Source organism: Eleginops maclovinus, chromosome 22 (assembly GCF_036324505.1).
Source record: "Eleginops maclovinus isolate JMC-PN-2008 ecotype Puerto Natales chromosome 22, JC_Emac_rtc_rv5, whole genome shotgun sequence".
NCBI classification, from domain to species: Eukaryota; Metazoa; Chordata; class Actinopteri; order Perciformes; family Eleginopidae; genus Eleginops; species Eleginops maclovinus.
The window spans coordinates 6,161,035-6,179,309 of NC_086370.1; positions in this window are offsets into that span (position 1 = coordinate 6,161,035).

Below are 18,275 nucleotides of genomic sequence, written 5' to 3' on the forward strand. Positions count from 1 at the left end.
TTAGCTGGGCATACTGTTGGTTGGTTCAGAAATTATTTGACAGCAAGAACCCAATGCGTCCAGTTTGCTGGGTCGTCTTCCTCCTTCCCTTCCTATATCAAAGGGTGTGCCCCAGGGTTTCATATTAGGCCCTCTGCTGTTCACCATATGCTGTATGTCAATAATCTCTGCAATAACATATCATATGCTGCTTACCATTTCTATGCAGACTGTGATTTGTTTTTCATCCACTTGCATAGTACAGACTCTTGACTTCCTCCAATCTGTCTTTGATGTTGTTCAATCCCATTCAACTAAACTCAAGTTAGTATTAAATGCTGATAATCAAAATTCATGATTTTCTCAAATGAAAAAAAAGTTTACCTCTAATCTCCCCAAGATCTCAACTACTCAAGGAACGGACATTGAAATGGTCACTATGTATACATATCTAGGTATTATTATTGATCAGAAAGGTTTCTTTTACAGAAACAAATCCTGCTTCTCCCTTCAGGTTAGAAAACGCTTGATCTCTGCTACGTGTTTACCGGTGTTGGACTATGGTGATCTGGTTTACATCCAAGCTGCAGACCAGTGTCTTAGGACCTTGGATACTGTGTACCATTGTGCACTACGATTTATCACTGGCTGTGGATATCGTGTACACCATTGTACTTTGTACGCTGCTGCAAAATGTCCATCCATTGGTTGGGTTTCACATACGTATAAATCGTTTCTTGGGCTGGTCCCTTTTTATCTTTGCACAAAAAATATAATGTATATGGCCTACGCTCCAATGACTTCATACAGCTGTTAGTTCCAAAATTAAGAACTGAATTAGGGAAACAAGCATCTAAATTGGCAGCCCCTTCTACTTGGAATAATGTACAGGAGGAAAATTGTCAGATTTCATAACTATGGGGGCGTTCAAGTCCATTTTAAAGGAAAAGGAACAAAACACTCTTGGTGGTTGTGGTTGCTCTTTTAACCCTTAGATCAAGTTGTCTTAAAATTGTGCCAGTTTTTATCCCTTTAACAGCATCTTTTATTTCCATACTGACTGGCTGCTTTTAAACAGCATCTTTTATTTCCATACTGACTGGTTTTTAACATTTCTTCTGTGTTTTGTGTTGTATTCGTCTGCCTGTATTGTTTGTTGTAACACTCTTCTTGCCGCTTTTCTTGGCCAGGGCTCTGTTGGAAAAGAGATTTTAATCTCAATGAGATTTATCTGGTTAAATAAAGGATATATGGAATACATGCTAAATGCTCAAATGTAAGAGTAAAAGGCAGAACTTACTAGTACAAGAGTTAACAAACTCCTGTGACTGAATTGGCTTCCAGTTGGTTCGGTGTGACAGTATTTCTGTTATCGCTAGGGATTATCATGGATATTGACCGTCTGTTCATTTTCGGAACCAACACTAACCCTAGAAAAAGTCTCCCACCAAGAGGCCGAAGGAGCTTGTTTCAAGTGTGTTGTATGTATTGGACAATTTGACGTTTACTTTTAAATACACTTTGACTAAAAAGGGCCAAATTAAACCTTTTGAACACATTTTATCACATAATGGTTTACCTCACTCCTATTTATGTTTATGTTTCTTTAGAATTTATTTTTCTGATATCCTGAAAAAGAGAATTATCCGAGATATTAATGACTCTATTTTAGACTCTGAGTTTGATCCCCGTGCGAAGAACTGGTGTTCGAATCCGGCCTGGGATCACTTGCCGTTTTTCGTCTCGTCTCCATCTTTCAATTTTGTGTCTTCAATAAAGGCACTGGTGGTCCAACAAACATGTTAAAAGAAATAAAAACATGTATGATTCTGGTTGGAAAATAAAATGGCTAACTAAGTTGGTAAAAATAAAGATAAAAATATGTTTGGGTCAATGTAAAAAGAATGGGTTATCCATGGATTATCTATTCCTTTGTCAATCTTTATTTATATTAATCTGTTGATTTTTATGAAATTTGTTATAGTTTTGACTTCATTTCTCAAATTTCATTTTTTGACTGCTCTATATATGCACATAGAGAGAACAGTCCTTATTTAAGAAAGCAAAGTAGGGTGCTTTCCCACTCATTCCCACAATTAATCTCTAAATTTGCTCCTGTTCACAAAGTAGTATTGTCCATTTGTGCATTTAAAAACCACAGTTTGCAATGAATCATTAACAATTAGCCTACAAATATCAGCCAGAACATCACAAAAGGTAAGCATGACGCTTATGGAGCAAAATTTCTTGGTATTAAATAGTTTTTTCTTCTCAACTAATGTTTTTTTTTTTTTTTTTTTCTGCTTCTTTCTATTCATTCTCACAAAAATCCTGCAAGATTCGGAAGGGAAAAAAGAGGACACTGAAAATGCTTTTAGCACTGTGAGGTAGCCTATATTTACATGCTCTTACTTTAGAAAAGATAGGGAAAGCACTTTACATGCAAACCATACAGAGTGTATTCAAATGGCCTCTATATTCCTGCCAGTCCACTTTGTGTTCTCCAGCCTCTACTGATTGCCTGGGCCCTTTGTTGTTCCCCCTATTTTACAGGCAGAATAAATATCTACACTCTGAAGCTCCACGGGGGGTCTGATGTGTGTGTGCCGGAAGAAGGGAGGGAGTGTTTAGACAGCTAACGTATGTAGGAACAGCAGAGCAACAGCCCCAATCCCCATTACACACAGACACACAAGGGTTAATGTGACCACCAGCCGGGTGGCGTGGCTCGCTGGTCCACCTTCCATCCTGCCCTGCAAGGGCTCACGCTGGGCTTAACGTGCCCGCTTGACAGTATGCATCCGCCGGGCCACGGCACTGCATATGGAGACCCTCCATCACCACCACAGAGAGGGGAGGACAGTGGGGTTGGATGGAAAACCACCTAATATATAAATAATATTTTATTGTTTTCTGTTTATGAGTGAGGGCCATGGGTTAGATCACTTGGTAGGAAATAAATATATATATTTAAAAGTGCAACTTAAATATTTTAAAATTTGGTCGTAAATAATTTTGATCTCAATATCGATCAAAATAAGGTGACTTAAGTTTGGCTAGTTGTGTACTGTTGGTTCAGAAGCTTAAATGGCACTATTGTAGTTTTTTTCCTCAGTTGTAAAGTCATGCTTATCAGCCTTTTGGATGCACCTTGGTTTTCTGGCCTGTTTAGCTTCTTTAATCGTCATTCAATGTTTCATTCAATCAAGAATTAAATTGAACAAACAAATTGATCATAGTAAAAGTGAAATAGATTAAGCATTTGTCAGTGTCTTCTGTTACGGTCTGTCTGTTTCCAGTTTTATTTTGAAAAGTGTCCACCCCCTTTGTTATGTCTGTGTCTGTTTCCTGTCTCTGTGCTTTCCCTCCTGATTGATTACTGATGTGTTCACCTGCTGCCCTTGTGTTTTCCCTGCCCTGCCCAGCAGTGTTTTGTGCTTTGATTAGTTTTGCATTTATTTAAGTCCTGTTGGTGTTGTGGGTTCTTTGATTTTAATATGGAGAGAGTTCTGTTCTGTACTTTATAGATCCATTATTAAATGGTCCTCATGTAGCTGCAGTTATTCTAACCGTCACTTTTCAATAAATTGTAACCAAGAGTAAATATTGTCAAAGTTTGTGGGGTTCTGGAATGATCATCAACTCCTTTTCAGAAATACCAAGTCTACGGTTGGGGGTTGGTCCGGATCCAGTAGTAAACCTCTATCAGAGATAATGCCAACGATGTGTAATTTGGTGCAATCCCATACCATTTTTCAGCAATAGTCACAAATACCAGCTGGGACAGTAGTTTGAAGAATATATAAATGAAATTGAAATTATGTTTGGGCAATGGGATGCACTGACAATCTTGGCACAATACAATTGTTTTTATGTTGCCAGTAGTGAGAGCTTGCATATATGGTCTCTGAAGCAAAGAATGCAGGTTCGAATCCCACTTGCATAACTATTAAGCAGTGTCTTCCCCTCTGTATCCCCCTAATATTTTAAAAATAACCTAAATTAAGGTGTAATCGTAATAATAATTATTATGATTATATCATATCATATATCATTATATCATAATCATAATAATAAATTAAAGGAGAACAAAATAAAGTTTCCTTTTTACACTGTGTCCTATGATAAATAGTTGGAAAATGATGCTAACATGTTTTCAACAGCTAATGATACAAAAAAAATTACCACCGTTTACTATGTTTTGCCAATTAAAAACTCCCAAGTACCCACAAAATAACCCTTTCCAATCCCTTACCAAACACACAACCCAGCACAAGACACAGGAAGAGACAGATCGCTAGATACAGAGGTGAATGACCCAGGTGACGTGTGTGTGTGCGTGTGTGTGGATTGTAGCCATCTGCAGTTCATCACTCCTTCTGCAAGTCTCAATCTTGCTCTCGTCTCCAGCGTTTGGAGGCACTGAGGTCTCTGGTGCCAGCAAAGGTCAGAGCCGGTGATTTATTGGCCCACTTCTGGGAGGCCGTCTGTGGACCGGAGATCCTGCCGTGCCCCTGGATCACAGCCAGCATCGCTGACACCAACAACATGCTGCCGGCAGATGAAAAACTCCTCCTGGATATTTTGGGCATATTTCATAGTTTTACATGTATCTGATGAATTAAGGGAATTTAGAGACTGCCAGATATGACTATGTATGAGCAGGGAGGGGAGGGGTACTTATAAAATATATTCTGTTGCAATTTATTGTAATATGTAAAAAAATGTAGCTTCAGTATCAACATATAATAGTAATGTAACCTTATTAGTTTCTGATGCTTTTGGATGAAGTCAATATTGAATGCAAAGCAAATAAAAACAAGTGAAAATAAAAATAAGACAGTTGTTTTTAACTTAAGGGTATAATGTAAGACAACAGAATGTAACTGAAAGAAGAAACCAAGTGATTTAGTTTCAAAAGTGTGTCAGAAAATGCTCCGTTTTAGTTTAATACACAGTTAAACTCACACACACTATTTTATGAACATATAGGTTCACCTGCTGAATTAAAACAGAACAAATGAAACAAAGAAAGAGAAACCATAAAGCAGATTCAGGCAGTGGACGTATAGATTCACAGTTAAAGTATTAGCCTACAGAACTGAACAGCTGACAGAGAGAGAACATCTGATCCTTTACAACAAACACTAGATGATCTTTTTAGGTTTTTGGTAACACTGTAATCCTGCTAGTAATCCCCAATTATTTTAATTGTAACACTAATCTGATAACGTCTTTTGTTATGTAACTGTTAGGGAATAGTTACTTTGTTGTGTATCCTGATTATGTAATGCCATTAAATGTATCCTGTTACTCCCCAAGCCAGTGTTTAAGTTCAGTATAGTTTATCTGTATAATGTCCTAAAATATCCAATACCTTCACCATGGTGCATCCCCTCCTAATTAAAAAAAAAAATAGGGGCTGAACCAAAATGGGGCACCGTTTTACACAGGCTTAATTTGCTAATAAATAATTAATAATATGAAAAAATGACATGAAAAATAGCCCTTGGTGAATCCATAAATTCAGATCGTCCACGTGTTTAATTTTAAATAGCAGTAATATATACAAGCATTTTAAGTGTCTTGAAAAAATAAATGATGGAAGGAAATTGAAGGCTATGGCTAATTACTGATGAATATTTAATTTTGAATAAGGAAATGATTAGGATATGGCCTTGTCATGCCAAAACCTCATCAAGTATGGACAGTATGTTGCCAAGTCAGAACCAGAAATGTATGCAAGTGAATGAACTCCTGAAGTCTTCCTACTAGGACGATCAATGATATTGATCAGCTGTTAATGCCAGGGGGAAACCACAGAGTGTGCAACCTGACATGACAAGGTCTCTTAAAACACATGGAAATGGAAATGATGAACTTTTTAAGGGTTTAAGTAATTTAGGTATTTAGCTTGCTGTCCGTGATCGACAGCAAGCTAAATATCCTTAAATGAATCCTTACAGGAATTCAAAGTTTCTCCTCTGAACTGTTTGTCATTGAAAAACACAAAAACTACATTGTCAACAAATGAGTGTTGGTCAGCCCTTTCTGAGCACAGGATCCAGGTCGTATTTATGTTTAATTCTTATAACTGCATGCTTCATTAACAATAAACCACATGGTCCCAAACCTAAATGTGCCATGTGGAATCTTCTTAACACAATTATGTTGTTATAGTTTTTGACGCCTTAATGCAATGATTTTCTTTTTTTATCAGTAGAACATCTGTAACATCTGTCTGTAACATCCTGGTGTTATATTGTAATCTATTTTGTCCTTATCTCTTGTCTTGTTTTCCCACCTGTTTGATTGTTGTTGCCATGCAACCATGATTTCTCATTTACAGCTTTAAGTAAGCTTTTCATTCCAGCCAATTGAGTTTACGCTTCATAAAATTGTGTTAGCCGCAAAGCTTGACTCCTGCAATATACCAAAATCCAATGAGGAAATCCCATCGTTTTTTGGATTGGGAGCCCAACATGATGCCAACTTTCTTGTCGCCTACAAAACTACATCATCACTGCATCACGCCATATTTGCAAATTGTTATGTTTGCTTTGTTCTTGTTTTGCCATTTCCATTACATTGACTCAGTTAGCTTCAAAGCTAACGTGCAAATGCTTTTTAATTCATTGGATCTTATTCAGTACGACTTGTAATCCTTTTTTAAAAGTGAAATTCAGCATCCTACATAGGACAAGAAAAACTATCAGCTTGTATCAGCAGAAAAGACTGTGACAACATGCCGTTCACCATTATTAAACAGTGTCTAATGAAGGTACACACATCACTTTAAAGTGTATAGGAGATATATTGTATGATATAATCTCTATTTTAGTGTATGGTATTTTATTAAGACAGTTTTATTGAGTAAGTTGGAATATTACTCTTGCATTGTGGCACGTGTGCAAACCATGACTGAAAACATAGCTATAATTACAACTCACAACCTTAAACTCTGTCTTCTTGCAGCTAAGAAAAGCTGCCTTCAGTTTGTATGCAAGATGCTTGTCTTTACCATCTGCTATTCAAGAGTGAAGTACATTAACGTTACTTTTGAGGTAGGCAGTTGTGGAATGCATCTGCAGTGGCTCTGCAAAACAGAGAAGAACGACGTTAGAAAAATGAATAAAGATATAGATATTAGCAGGAGTTGTTTAAGATGTGTATGAGCGGAACAACCATGGACCACAATGTTGACAAGCTCTCAAGAGTTCCCTCTCTTTAAAATGCCTTTAAAGGTGTTAGCATTGAGTCTTCTACTCTTCATAAAACCATCTGAAGAATGATTTTACACTAGTGCAGTAATACACAGGTATCAATAATTGGCATGTTTACATGACAAAATCATGGTCAAAACCATGAATGAACAAACGCTGAAGCGGTAACTCATGCAAAGGGTTTTCACCGGTGAATAGCTTTAACTCCATGAAAAAATATCATATAAAAAAATGCACTCAAATGCTGAATAGTTCTTAACTACTTCAGTAAAGCCATTGCTAACTAGCCTTTTCATGTGATTTACTTTAAGAATATATCGTTGATGCCTAAATGATGCCTACATAAATGATCCTTGGTATTTGATTTAGTTGTGATTCAACCAGAAATGGTGCCTTTGCAGACAAAAATTATAATTTTGAAAATGTGAACACATCATGGGAGTGAATGGAATGGACAGTAAACCCTAACCCATAAGCAGCATTAACATACGCAATTTGTTTAATGCTATCCGCGCGAGACGCAGAGCTTTGCAGTAAAACGTGTTCTGTTACCTCCTTTGCTAGCTTGTCCCGCTTCATTCAACTGTTTTTCTTAATGGTTGCATTTTTAAAGATCAGCTGTCAGGGTCAAAGTCTTAATGATATCAACTTTCTCTCTGCAACAATTTTAGGCACAATGTGAAGAGGAAAAGTACCGCCAAGTCAGGCTACACCGCTCTTCCCATAAAAACACGATGGCAACGTCATCGCAGAGCCGTTATGTGAATCGTGTGAATGCAGCTTATCTTTTTCTAACGTGTTAATAAAAGAAACATTTATCTTTATCCTGATGAACAGTATCAATGTAGTTGTAATGTCACTTACACTACATTAGCTGCATTTCGCTACTTCTAGCTAACGTAAGCCACTATGCTAATGGTCAAACAACAAAGGAAGTTTGCAGCAAAGTTTTGCTTTAATGGCATTAAGGTTACTATTTATAAATGAAGGAAAGAACAGCATATCACAGGTGAGAGAGTTTTCAGCGTGAAACAAAAAGAGAAATATTATCTTTATTTAAGTGTCTTCTTTTCTGTCTTTTTTTTATGTTAATGTCACAGCAAACCTGGATTCACACCCAGTCAATATTCAAGTAGACTACAGATGATTCTTTACAGGCGCAACATTAGAGGTGAAATGCCGCAGTGGACAATATTAAGTCCAAGTGGCTGCCAAAGCGCTTTCCCATCCCCCAAATTAGAGAGACTGGTATAAAATACTGGATTAAATGCGGCAAAGAGCCTTACTCTAAACATTAATCGAATTGAGGGCTTTCAAATCTGGCATTTCACCGTGGGAAAAGACATACTACTTTGCTGTCATGTGAATGAATGGGAGAGGCATTTAGTGACAAAGAGGTGGCCTTTTCCTTTTCCCGTGTAATTTCAAGGTGGGGGGAAGGTTGCAGCTTTATCAAACTCTCTGGCTGGCTAAATGCAAAAGTTGAACACTCTGAAAGTGCTCATCATCACATTGTGACAGCAAGGAAGGAAGGATCTGGAACAGGAAACAAAGGGAAAAAGAGGAAGGAGATTGTTTATCTAGAAATAAATAAAACAGAAGTGTATTTTCAACACTTTTACATTTAATTACAGAATAATGACAAGCCGGCAAACTAAGAAAAGTTATTCCACTCGACAGATGTCTGAGCGATTGTTAACAACCCCCCCCTTTTTTGCCTGATAGGGTGAAAGGTATCTGCTGCTCCCCGGGACAGAGGAGACCTCATTTTTATATGTGAACGGCTGTGAACACCACTGAATGACACACTACAAAGGTTGGATGTGCCGCTGCCCTTTCTCTCTTAAATGGTACGTTGGCATTTAGCTTCACACGTGTCAGCGGAACACACACCTCTCAAGAATTTGCACCCAAAATGTGTGGAAGTGTGTGTGCCCACATCAACACAGAGGATTTTTATCTGTTCCCAGACAGAGGAAATAAGGAACAGAACGTGTGTGTGTGCGCCAAGTAAAGTCAGAGAGAGAGGTGATGATAAGACAGAGAGGAGCAAGAGAGCAGATTCACATGCACATTACATTTCACAGAAAGACAATTTACATTTTGAGTCCATATTATGTTAATTTTGAGTGGCCTCTCTAGATAATTCTATTACACAGATAGCTCTACCATGTCGTCCAGGGTAGAAACATCATTTCACCCTGGAACACACACCTTGCTGACGAGCGCCGCAACATGACGGAAAACAAGGGCTAAAGGCAGGTGGGTGTGTATCTGGTGTTGTGTTGGGAAAAGGATGTGTGTTCACGGAGGCCTGTGAAGAGCGACTTATCTAAACGACTTGTGATCCACTGAAATGGTTTATCGTTTTCTCTTTCAATACAGGATGTGCTGCCAGAAAGTGCGGTACACAGTATCATAGCTTCTAGGAAAGCATATCGCTGCTGCAATCCCATGAGCAACAAAACTGCTGTAATTCCCTGTCATTCTCCCAGAATCCTCAACTGACTCGGCACGGCAGGCCTGGAAGATGTAGCCTCGGATGTCAACTTTTATCGGGAGACATTTGCTTTGCAACATGACTCGTGAGCAGGAAGAGGAATCCAACTTAGCATTTGTTCAGCAATCAATTCTAAAAACATTCTTTTTCAAGACGATAAAAGGGGAGAGCAAAACAAAGTGTCTTACCAATTGCGACCTATTGATTTTTTTGCGTATTATTGACCTACAAATCACTTCTTTACTTACTACTTTTTGGTTATAGATGTCGTCTCTCGACTCAATTTTGGTATCTAAAGCTGGAATATTATCAATGACCAGTGCAAGGACTCAAAATCATTGGCCTCGATATCCTTGGTTACATCTTAACCCCCAAAATATAGCATCTTGCCTCTTATGGCTGTCTGAAACAAATCTGAAGGGAAACAAAAGGTGTGATTTTAACCAAACACATTTTGGATCAAGTGTGAATATCTTCAGCTATGTGTAGATCGGATGAACTGTGTTGGGGTCCCTGATTTGGGAAAGCTGTCCATTTAAAATGTCGTCCAAACCATTACTGTGGGGACCTCTTCTTGAAACTAACTGGTTTGGGTTAATTATTGACAAAGATTGAGTTCCTGTAGGTGGGACTTTCTTGTGTTTGTTAAGCCACATTGCTAAAACGTCTCATTTTTTTTGATGTTCATCACAATCATCACAGATATGTAAGAACTTTAAGACATCATGGTGCATCCTAAGGCTTATTCATAATGGGGTTTAAACATGAAAAGCTACGTTAAGGTCCCACGTTAATATGAACGCCTGACATAATTCCAATCATTTACAAGGACCAAGGACACTATATAGAGAAAAAACAGATCCCATCCACTTTGTTATAGGTTTTTTATGATCATCTTTTTTTATCTTTCTCATTTGTTTCTTCCCCTTCTTGGAAATACTCCTTTCATGCACTCTATTAACTGTTTTGTTTTGTCTTGCTAAAAATGAGTCCAAACACTTCACGTTTCTCTGTGGCCTGTCAGAGGCCACTTCCTCTGGCCTCTCCATCTCTCTGAGCAAGTAGGGATCATTAATGAAGTGGCCTTCTCATGGATATTGACTAGCCTGTCAGCTGGCCTGCCACACTCACTAATAGGAGCCATTGGTCTTGGCTTAAGACCTGACAGAGAGGAGGCTGAAAAGGAGCAAAATGAGTGAGAATGTTCCTTCACCTCAAGATGGGTTTTGGCTTTAGCCTTCAACCAGCAAAGTTTGAGTCTGGGCTACATGCACCCAAGGTTTCTCCACAGTAAACTTCCTACACCCACAAAGTGAGAGGTGAAAATGCGGCTTTATAATGCCACATCTGCTAGTAGAATGTATGCAAAGCCACAGTGGGTGTCGTAGGAATGTAGAAAGCCAAGAGATCTCATTAAAATAGAAGTGTTAGTAAATTGGCTCTCTTAAAAGCCCCAGGGTTTTTCAGGAGTTTTTGTGAATTTCAGTTACTATATGTGACATTTTATTATGAATAAATGGCCATGTATCACTGGTTGATATAACGGAGGAACGCTGTTTTATTTTTATGTGTTTACTTTATTTAAAAGTCACAATGTACAGTTGTCACCTATTTGCTGCACTGTACCCTATTAGATCGTTTGAATCTGTAGTCCGTTGGCAGGTCAAAACAAAGAAAGACAGTAAGAGTGAGACAATTCTGGAAGAATTTCAAGAGACACAATACAAAGCTACTTACAGCCTCACATCACAAAAAAACAGCACAGTAATAAAAAGAACAGAGAATAAATAATAATAATAATAACAATAATATTGATAACTAAACAAAACACACAAAACGTCACAACGTTAAGCAGAACAACATTAATGGATTGTTATGGATTGTTTGACTCATTGAGCCTTTTATTGTTTACAGGACGTTTTTAAACACCCAAATTTGGTGTGCAACATCAAAAACAGAAGATCTTACATGTGAGGTATCTCTGTATAATGAAAGAGCCCTTCCCTACATGATGTATGCGGACATCACCACGTATGCCTTAAAAGGTATAGGACAAGTGACATTTTTTTCTTTCCTTTTTGTTCTTTTAAAACATGCATGAACTAAAAAAATAAAAATAAGACTTGGTTATTGTTGAACTAACCAAGACAGGTTTGTTGAGTTTTCTGTCAAAATTGAATGAAATTAGTTGTTAGTATGATTCTTGGTTTTGGAATGATTGTGGCTGGTTGGATATTTTTACATACCGTCCAAACCTGGTGGAGACTAAATCCTTGCAAGAGGAGGTAGCATTTTTGGACTTATTTTGTCTGGTTGCAAGAAACATAGTTCCAAATAAATACCACACTATTGCTAATGTGGTTCCATGTCTGTTAGGTTTTCAGTTGATATTTGTTTGCCTACTGGTTCTTAGGCTTCCCAAAAAAATTGCAGTTTTAATTGAATGAATATGATTTTTTTGCAGTATTTGTTTAGCTATCCTAAAAAGCACAGTTCAAAATTAAACTGTAGATTTTGTCTGTTTGCATTGGTCCCATTGTCATAAGATTGATGTTATATAACGGCACACCTTTCCTTAATTTAAAGAAATGCATTTGACTTTAAATGCAACTAAAATAACAGTGCGCAATCAGCTGTCATAAAAAGGCAAAACATAGCCTGTTATAAAACAAGGACATAAGAACTCAAGGACAAATCCAGCCAAAACAAACAAACAGACTTTGAGGAGGAGCAATGCTTGCAGGAAGTGAAGACAGTGCTGCAAAGGTTAGACCGCTGGCCTTTTTACAGTAGATCACTGGGTGTCTGCTGATGGGAGGGTCCCTGGGTGGCGGAGCCCTGAGTTAGTGTGTGTGTATGTGTGTGTCAGGGGAAAGGAAGGCTGATGAACTTCACTTTCTATTAGAAACCGACAGGGGCTCGTCGGCTCGGTCGCCAATCAATAGGCTGAAGGACAAGGGTGTCAGAAAAAAAATGAAAGACCCTTAGCTTTCTGTCTGGCTAAAGGAGGAGGAGGGGGGACGGCAGATATGGACAGGGATAAGAATTATGCTGGGATAAAGAAATTAAGAATAAAGCAGATTGAGAGTGTAAAGTGTCTGTGCATGTGTGTCATCTCAAGAGCACATACTGTACATGGTGTAACTGTCAGTGTCAGCAGGGTGAGGGTTATCAGTCCAGGCAGAGTGTCTCCCTCCTCTATCTTCAGCTCTTTGTTTGATCTCTCACAGCTACAGGATCCCAGGGGGTCCCTGGCTCGCTTTGTGCAGACTCAGTGGAGAGCCCCAGCAGGTCCAAAACCATCTGTAGGGTCAGACAATGTGACTGGACCTTTGCCATCGCAAATCAGATTATCCCGGAGTCTGAAAAGCATGGAAGATTCTGATGAACTCGGAGCAGCAAGAGCATGACACTGTATATTCCACGGCATTTGAATTGTGCACGATGTAGTGGATACTGGTTACCAACTGGTTTGGGAATTTCGTAAGCGGTAAAAATGAATGGAGGCTTCTAAACCCTTTAAAAAGCTACATCAGATCCTCACTTGAATTTTACAGAATATGTAAAATTACCCATTTAGAGTTTAATAAAGCTTTTGTTATTTATACCTGCCTACTGATTGTTCTGTGTTTGTTGGTACAAATGGATTTTCTGTCAATTTACAGACTACAGTTGGACATGTAAGCCAAAGAGTAACCAAGCCAAACTTGGGCTAGCAAAATAAATGTTAAAAACAGATGCTCAAAAACTAATAAGGGAAATTCTTATATATCAGCAGTGTTACAATGACATAATATGGATACTTAGTAACCCAATTATGTTTTATAAAGGACTTAACTGCATAAAATATAAATGGATTTGTGCGTTGGTAGAGATTCTCCTCCCCATTTGTTGATCATTTCATATAGTTTTCCTATTGTTTTAAAGCTGAATATACCAGAATTGATATTGTATGGTGTATTTTACCAGACTTTCTCTCTTTTGTTAGGGTCTTAAAGGTCTCCTATTCTGCTATATTTCAACAATATATTGTAGGGCAATGTCTATTCAAAACTTGTCTGTGAAGAGTTTTGCTCAAAATACCAAACAGATCACCCATTGCAGCATGCCTCATCCCCCTCTATTTCAGCCCTGTTCCTGAAGTGCTGATTCTGTGACTGTCGTTTTAAATTTGAGCTGAAACTGGCCACGCCCCTTTGCAGCGTCATGCAGCTCTCTCCTCTGAAGAGACTTTTCTACAGGGATAAACTAAGCTAAACGCTGCCGTGATTAAACCCCATTATGTTCCAAACCACATCCAGCATTATTTCTGAAACACTTCTCAGAGTTTACCACTAGAACAGAACATTATATACATTATATACACATCAACTCTAAGTCCCTCCTGCTGACATCCTGCACAGAGACAAAGCTCGTGACTGTATATTGCGACGATAGTTTGGGACGTGTCACGTGGGCGGGACGTTGCCAGGAGTTCAATGTAAAGCCAGCCCGGATTTCAGTTATGACATAACTACAGTAAATCTGGATCAGCTCGTTTGTACCCCCGAGATTTGGGTAAGGAGGAAAAGAGAGAAGGTTGTATTTTTGTAAGTAGAGTCTTTGAGAGTCTCCTTACATCCGGGGACACATATTTATGTATAAAAGGCATCAAAAAGTGCATGTTGCATAATAGGGGACCTTTAAAAATATGTCATTTCACCTGGACCGTTACATAAGACATAGCGTATATAAACAAATAATTTAATTTGAGAATCAGATTAATATAACTCAAACATTAACTCTCCTCTTGGCTCCTCTTTTGGTCTCCTCTAACTTCTGAGAAAGACATTAGGCTGTTTAGGCCTCGTTGTTGATGCCTCATAAAGGAGATAATGCTGCACAAATCGACCTCATAATGCAAAAACTCAGTCAACTGAAAATTGAGTTCCAGAAATTCTTCAGCTTGGAGAGACTTTATCAAAAGGTTAGTTTTAGAGGTTAAAAAAAGGTGTTACAAATACCTGCGTTAAACATGAGACCATGTATACCAAAATATATCACATCTAAAAGAGAAATGCATTTGATAGGCAGGAAAGGTCGCAACATGGGAATTGTAGGTTTTTGGAGACAATTCTAAAGAAAAAAGCCTTTCTTTTCATTTTAAATTGTGCATTATTAGGTCCATTAGGTATTTTTCCAGTCCATAAAGAAGCATTTAAGGTTTTTGTGGGCAGCAAACGTACAGTAATCTATGACTGTATTAAATGCAATTTAAAGGCATAAAAACACAATGTGTTACAGTCCCCTTAGAGTAGTGGAATTATGTTTTTAAATGTAAACTTTTTTGTTGTTTAGTTTTTCATTTTGTTTTTAAAGTAAATTCTGATGTCGTGCGATATCCTGGATGTGAGTGCACATCAGCCTGTATGAATGTAACACACTGCCTTTCCTGCGGCCCTGTCCTCCTGACTAAAAGCCTTTTTGACACGAATTAGCATGTCGTCCTTAAAAGGTAGACGGCTCCAATTTTCCTCTGAAAGGTCTGTCTCTAATAGGTACTCTTTCACAAATTCAAGCCCGATGTAACCTTGAATAAAGACACACATACGTTATTTTTTTTACCTTTCTCTACACTTCCTCTGCCGCCTCTGTGGAAAAATACACAGCACCAGCAGAGAGAAGTTGTCATATCAAGGCTTATAGTAAAAAAAAAAAACACAACAAAGATTGAATTTCCATAATGCATTCTAATGGATGGGCGATGTGTTTCAGCAGGTGAGACCAGAGGGCAAAGGCTTCCCAGACAAACACGACAATAAACCTGACGAGCACCATTATGCCGTACATATTACAGGCTGTTAGGGAATGGAAATGATGATAATTAGCTAATTCAGCTATAATCTCATTTGTTTGGCCTCACCTTTTGCTAATAGGACTTTGACCCTGGCGCTTGAACGTTCCAAACGGCACAAATGAGAGTGCCAGGATGCTAATTTAGCAGACGAATAACATGAATACTTGTCCTTGTATTAATGTGGGGACAATGGACGTTTGTGTGTTAAAATGTGGGCCTTAAAGCTATTTGTCTGTAAATGATCTGTCTCTGTGTATATCTATAAATCCCAATAGAGAGTTTTTTATTTGACATACCCTAAAAACAGATAGGCCTAGATAGCGTAGCTTCATGTTTCAAGTAATTAATAACAAAAGAAAACACATACACATTGTCACACTTAAAAAAAACCACATATTTTCATGCAAAAACACAGTTTACACAAAATACTTTCTCTCCTCATCTTGTGTTTCCCTTTTTGCTCCTTCTTTTTTCTATCATTTTAAATGAATTCAATTATTATTATTATTATTATTATTATTATTATTATTATTGATACTTGTTTTATTGTATCATGTGCAACTATCACTTTTATACCTCCCTGATTCATAGACTCATGTCATATCATGACTATCATCTAACGGACAAACACACTAGCAAAAATAAGTGCATGTTATATCTAAAGAAGACATTCAAATGCATACACAATGTAGACATACCAACACATGCACATTTTTTTAAACTGTAAAAAGCCTTATGTACACACATACACAAAGCAGGTTCCTTACAGATACCTCCACACTGTAATCTGCTGTCGACCGGGAACATTCCTTCAGCCCGGGACACGGCACATGAAGCTCAGTCTTCTCTTTAATAAACGCTCCATATGTGCTTGGCTGCGGGCCATGGTCCAGGGGGGGAGTGAGCCATGGTTAAGTGTGTGCGGTTAGACCCAAGGTTGCTAGCCGGCCTTTCATCCCATGCCAGCCCTGGCCGGGTGTGAGCAGCTAGGGGTTGAACTTAAGAGTTTAATGGTTCCTCTGGTTCCCTATTTCATATACCTCGAACCCAAGATGCTTGGATGCTGGCCGAGGTTACTATCCACTTCCCACTGCACCACCACCGGATGTGGGTCCCAAAAACTCCCTCTATGACTCGCTTTATCCACATTTGAACAGGACTATAGAACAGTGGAGGAATGACTAGTAAAACCGAAATGAGTCAGGATTTTATCACTTCCAGTTCCTTGTGTCAAAGTGAACATATATATATATTTTTTTATGTGTTTTGGTTAGATTCCTGAAATAAGGTCTGTGGTTTACACAAGCTAAAGAAATGTTCATGTTTTGTTCTTTGTGTTAACCACGTCAAACATTAGCCACCTTTTGCTCAGCGGTAGATACGCTTTATAGCTCTTTCATAGCCTAAAGTTAGCTTTTTACTTCTGGTGATTGCATTTACGCTTCAAAAATCTTACAGTGGAGTAAACATGTGGAGATTGTCCTGCTGAACCAACTGCATAAGTATCATGACTGTGTTTTGTGCCTTTGTGATGCTAACTTCCGGGTCAGTTGACACTCTATTGCAAGCAGTCCCGGCCCTGACCATTGTGCTGCCCTGGGGGGGGGGGGGGGGGGGGGGGGGGGGCCATAGTTTCAAACATCGTTAATAGTTTACGATTATTTTTTTAAACTTTTTAACGTTTTAGTTCTGACCGATTTATGGCGCTCCCCCATAGATAAATGCGCCCTTAGCACTCGCCTGTACTCTGCCTATGCCCAGGGCCAGCTCTGATTGCTAAAATCACATGGTTCCCTGTTTTAGTTTAAAGCTCAGACACTTCAGCTGTATGCTGAATTTCCAGCTCTTATGGTAAGCTCTGGTGGCTTCTCTTGTCACTTTTTGGCCAAAAGAGTTAGCCGTTTTGAAAGATGAAGGACCTTTAATACAGTACTTTCACCTGGCTGCTATCCCCAGAACTGTAGTGGATTAATATTTTGTAAATTGTGTAATTTCTACTTATTTTTTGAATTATTTGAATGCATGCTTCTTGATTATATTAAGCTATCTCTGGACTTTACTTGCTGTAACAATGTACATTTCCTCTCTATGGGGCGAATAAAGGTATTCTGATAAATACATTCAGTCCTTTTGACCTTAGTACCACACTGTCATTGAACCACACATCTTGACTCAATGTCTGGACAAAGGCTTAATATGTGAGTAATAAGATATTTCCCTTTCTTTCAATCCCTCTGTGTGTCTCAGTGTCAGTGAGTGGGCTCAGGTGCTCTGGCCAGCATTGAGGGACATATTCAAGCTCCCTCTCTTGTTCCAACTGGAAATCAATACATGACCACTCAGACCACACGTTGCTCCTGTGCATTCACTCAATGTTATTACCTTAAAAACTCTGACATTACTCGCTTTTGCTCAGTTATTGTTTGCCCTAACCCTAACACTGACCTTAGCAGATACAGACAGGAAACATGGTTGCAATATGGGATTAATATATTATTCTTTAGATCTTTTTGCCTTTTTTGGATAGAGAGACAGTTAAGAACCCGGACTGCAACAGCATGGACTCAGGTGAGCGACATAACAGTCCCCATAATAGTCGCTTAATTACATTTTTTAAATCAATTTTATTATAAAAGGTAGACATCGCTAAGCCGAAATTCTATACTCTCTCATGTATTCAAGATCGGAGGTTCCGGTGGCCTTTGATGCCTCGCTGTCAGAAGTCCACTGAGTTGCA